General features: G+C 41.0%; 1 long non-coding RNA gene across 1 annotated transcript; it reads right to left on the reverse strand.

Moving 5' to 3' along the window:
* Nucleotides 1-815: 815 nt before the first annotated feature.
* LOC126384638 (uncharacterized) lies at nucleotides 816-3,770 on the reverse strand. Its single transcript, XR_007569328.1, has 2 exons — nucleotides 3,397-3,770; nucleotides 816-1,447 (listed from the first exon to the last, which is right to left on the reverse strand). It is a non-coding gene; the product is annotated as an uncharacterized LOC126384638 (long non-coding RNA).
* Nucleotides 3,771-4,364: the final 594 nt, after the last annotated feature.

The raw sequence follows: 4,364 nt of genomic DNA on the forward strand, positions 1-4,364 counted from the left end.
GAACATAATGTATCCGCTGCGTAATGATGTGCAAATGTAACAGATCTGTGGTTTGCACAAATTGTACAATGCCAGCATTTTTTCTGGTGATTCGGTTGCATGTCCAGACATCAGATAACTCCCTGTATCATCATTTCTTTGAGCAATCCTTTTCACATAACATGGATTCATCCTTTTGATTCATTGTTAATGCACAAAGACCAGAGGGACTGTCCTGACTGTACACACAGCAGGGCTCCTGTTGCACAACCAGCCTTTGGAAGTGGGAATGACCTCACTTTGAGATGCCTCTGCTGCAGTTTCTCCCTTTCTTATATGTTGTTTTTCCTCTTCTGCCAGAGAGCTTGGGCTGTGCGAGGACCTGTTAAGACACTGCATGTGATACCAATTGAATCTCTGCAAAGAAACTCGACGTGCTTAGATTGCACTGTCTTCTGCACACTTGTTTTCAATTATAGTTATGTCTGGCATGCAAGGATCAGGTCTTTGCTCTAGTCAGACAAAAAGAGACCAGGTTCTTACTTGTTTATGCTGAGTCCAACTGTTTTAAAGCACAGGTCGATTGTTTTGATGGCACGAGGCTTAACATGTCCCTAAATTTGTGTTTTGTATCCTTTGTATGAGGATCATAGAGCACTTATGCAATAATGTGAGGCTCGACCTTTAGTTCCTGAATTACCTCTGAAATGGTTTCAGTATTTTTCCACTGTATTTGACACTTTTGAGTCAGCCTGGTTTCCCACAGCTGACAGCCTATGACTTATGTTCCTCGGTGCAGGCTGCAGTATACTTCTCGTTAATACTCATTGCAACACTTTAGACTTTTTAAACATTTTTATTCAAGAAAAGAAACTCAAAACACACTTTAAAAGAAAAAACAGTGCAAATCATTGTTCAGTAGTGCCGGTGCATTTTTCATCAGGTTTTTAGTTGCTAGCTGCTTCAGTGTTTGACAGCAGTTGAGGCAAAGTGGAACAAACACAAGCAAATGCCATGGGATTATGTATCCGTAGCAACAAACTGTCCAGTGTGCAACATGTCCAGCAAGTTAGACATTACAATGATGTCCACGCTCAGCTATGGAACCAGGACTGTTGTTGTTCCCAGTGATTATAGAGTCTCACTGACTGTTGATCCATCGCCACAGTAGCCAGCATGTCCCTCCATCAAGCTACCATTTTGTTGTAAATCGTGACCGAGATGTTTCCCTCATGAGCCGGTGTTTCTAGTCACAGCTGATCCTCTCCGATGGCTGATCGAGGAGGGCTGCGTCTCGGTCTGTGTCTGCTGGTGCAGGTCCCACATGTAGCGATGGTCTTGTTCGTACATCAGCCCACCAAAGGAGTCCACGATTCCATAAATGACTGCGAGGACGCTCAGCGCCGTTCCGATAAAGTACAGCTTAAGGACTGCTGTCACCATGGCTGCTGCGGTACAGGACGATAAGCTGCAAAAGACAAAGATCAGTTTTAAAGATTAGGTTATTTGTTCTGTAGATTTATGGTGGGTTTTGGTTATATTTGCAAGTTTTAAAGGTCCAGTGTGTAGGATTTAGGAGGATGTATTGACAGAAACTGAATAAAATATAATGAGCATGTTTTCTTTAGTGTATAATCACCGCCAAGTGAGACTTGTCGTGTTTTCAATCCCTTAGATTGAGCTGTTTATATCTACATAGGGAGCAGGTCCTTCTCTATAGACCATGTTGCACCGCCATGTTTCTACAGTAACCCAGAACGGACAAGGCAAGCAATGGCTCTGGAAAGGGCCAGTCGCCTTTTCACATCGGCCACCACAGTTAGCAATCCCTCCACAACAAGAAGTGTGTGAAAAATACTGATTTTTTTTTAACATGAAACTGCTTAATTCAGCGTCTTTACCGGTTTAAATCACCGGGTCTATTTGATTTAGAGAGGAGAAGACATCTGCGGATAGTTCAGCTTCCAGTAAAGGCCTCCTGAACATTTTTATTTTATGTTATCAGAGAAAGGGTGACTACAAATCAGCAGGTCTGGGCTCGCAGTCATCTGCCATGAGCCAAACAGAACCCCAGAAACACTGATTTTTGATGTGTATAAAAACAGACTTGATGGAAGACTTAGGAACATTTAGGAGACTGGAAATTGGTGACGCAGATGGTGAGGTGGAAGACTGATTGTACAAATTGTCAAATATTTTTTGGCACATACCAAAGGGGAAGATACCCCTACAGATAATTCAGCTGCCGCTAAAAACCTCCTGGACAATTAACACTGGAAAATGCCGAAGAAGTTTCAAACCAAAATGTACATGTTAAATGAATTATTGAAGTGCACAATGCATTTCTGTTCAGGATCTGGCACAGAGGGTTAGGTAGAAACCTGTAGCTCTGGAGCTGCATGAGGCTCTTTAGCCCTTTATTTTAATTAATAACATTTTTTTTTTAACAAGTTTAATTTTCATTTATCATTGTTGTAGGCCAAAAGTGGTTCTTACATTTTCCAGTTGTACTGTTTTAACATTCTGTCAACTGAAATGTGCGTCATACCTCGACAGCCTGGCACCTTCTTCCTGAATTTGGTGAACCTCAATAGTGGTAGCTAGTTTTGGTTCTCCCTAGCAAGACTGAATACAGGCTCCAACTCCAAAAAGGAAAAACTATCAGAGGAAAATCAAGAATTTAACAGTACTTGGACAGATTTGTTTGCTTTCGCCGCCAAAGCTGCAGCATTAAAAGCACCAAATAATCCTAAATATCCCACTGGAGAGGAACAAATTTGTGGTAAAACATATTAATGAATGCTCATTTAGAACTATTAGTAATGATTATAGGCTAACTTAGACTGTATAGACTGTGTTACCTTTATTTTAAGGAACAAACTGACAGTTTTAAAAAAAAAAAAAAAAAAAAAAAACGCCAAAATGCCTCTTGTGGTTTGAAGGTTGCTGACCTTTAGTACAGAGAAAGTTTATCTACAAGGAAGTTACCAAAAGGAAGAAACAAGCTACTGGTGCAATCACATGTTGTTGCAGGCTAACTATCAAATTTATCTATCATTGGCAACCCACAACAAACCTCATTTGATTTTGTTTTATTACTATTTTGACACTGGAGCTGTTTGGTTTGAGGAAAGTAGAAACTATACTTCTCTTTTTAATTTCCATCTTTATTTAGCTTTAACATCTGCAGCAAGACTCTATTTCTCCTTTTCCTCCTCTAAGATAAAAGCCTCGAAACACCGCAGCTGTTAAAGCAATTACTGTTCCATGTTTCTGCTCGCTAGTCTACAAATGCAGGCGAACGTGAGGGCAGCATCCTAACAGAGAACACGGCTTTGGAGACATGAACGCTTGAATCTCGTCTTTTTACGCAATAGTTCATTAAAACAGAGGCATATGTTTGGTTTAGTAACTCACCACAGGCTCGGCTGATCTGCAGCGGCTCCTTACTTCTCTGTTTCTCGTTGCTTAGCCGGCTGAAGTCGTTTCTAGCAACAAACAGGTAAGCCTCGGAGGAATCCGCCGATATGTGTCGGTCAGTAATAAGTTATTTCTTTCTCAGTCTAGAAACTCTTCACTCCTGTGAATGTGAGCAGCTGCGGTCTGTCTGCCTCCTTTCCGCCGCTGTATGAGCTGTATATGAAGCAGCTCGGCAGACAATAACGCGTGCCTGTGACATCACGTTTCAAACAGCAGCAGCAGTTTCCTGAATGTGTTCACGGAGAATGACCTGAGGAGACTTGAGGGCTTTCCTGCGGCTTTATTGTGCTCACTTCATACTTAAAAGAGCTCATGATGTTTCACAGTTTAATCTTGTGATGTCAATTCTTAGTTTTTGTTTTTTTAATTTACCTATACTGTCAAATGAGAACAACTAGGATAAAGTAGGGACAGCACACATTCAGTTTTGCCTTTTTTCATTCATTTATGCTCAATTATATATGTTTTCAACCCAATAATTCACCAAAAATATTAAATATGTGTCAGTTAATTTGATTTAAAGGTGTGTATTTTAGATATATAGGGTTTAACCTATGAAATACCCAAAAATTATTGAAGAATGTAAAGGCAGTCCATCGCTACAGTCAGCATGCTAACATGCTAACAACGATGCTAACATGTTGATGTTTAGCGAGTAGTTTGCTGCCTTAGGGTCGTGTCATAGTCGACGCACGCAATGCTGGCAAGCGACGCACTTCCTTTCATAGTCAACACATTGAACGCAAGCGACTCAGGTCACACCTGAAATGCAATACATCGCTTGCGCAATAAGGGGTAGCAGAATAACCGGTATATTCCAGCTAGCTAGTACTGCTGTAGCTAGCTAGTACTGCTATTTTATTAGAGTGCAGGGCACTAGAACTGTCATATAAATGGGGGTGTGC

The sequence above is a fragment of the Epinephelus moara genome, chromosome 23 (genome assembly GCF_006386435.1).
Source record: "Epinephelus moara isolate mb chromosome 23, YSFRI_EMoa_1.0, whole genome shotgun sequence".
Classification (NCBI taxonomy): Eukaryota; Metazoa; Chordata; class Actinopteri; order Perciformes; family Serranidae; genus Epinephelus; species Epinephelus moara.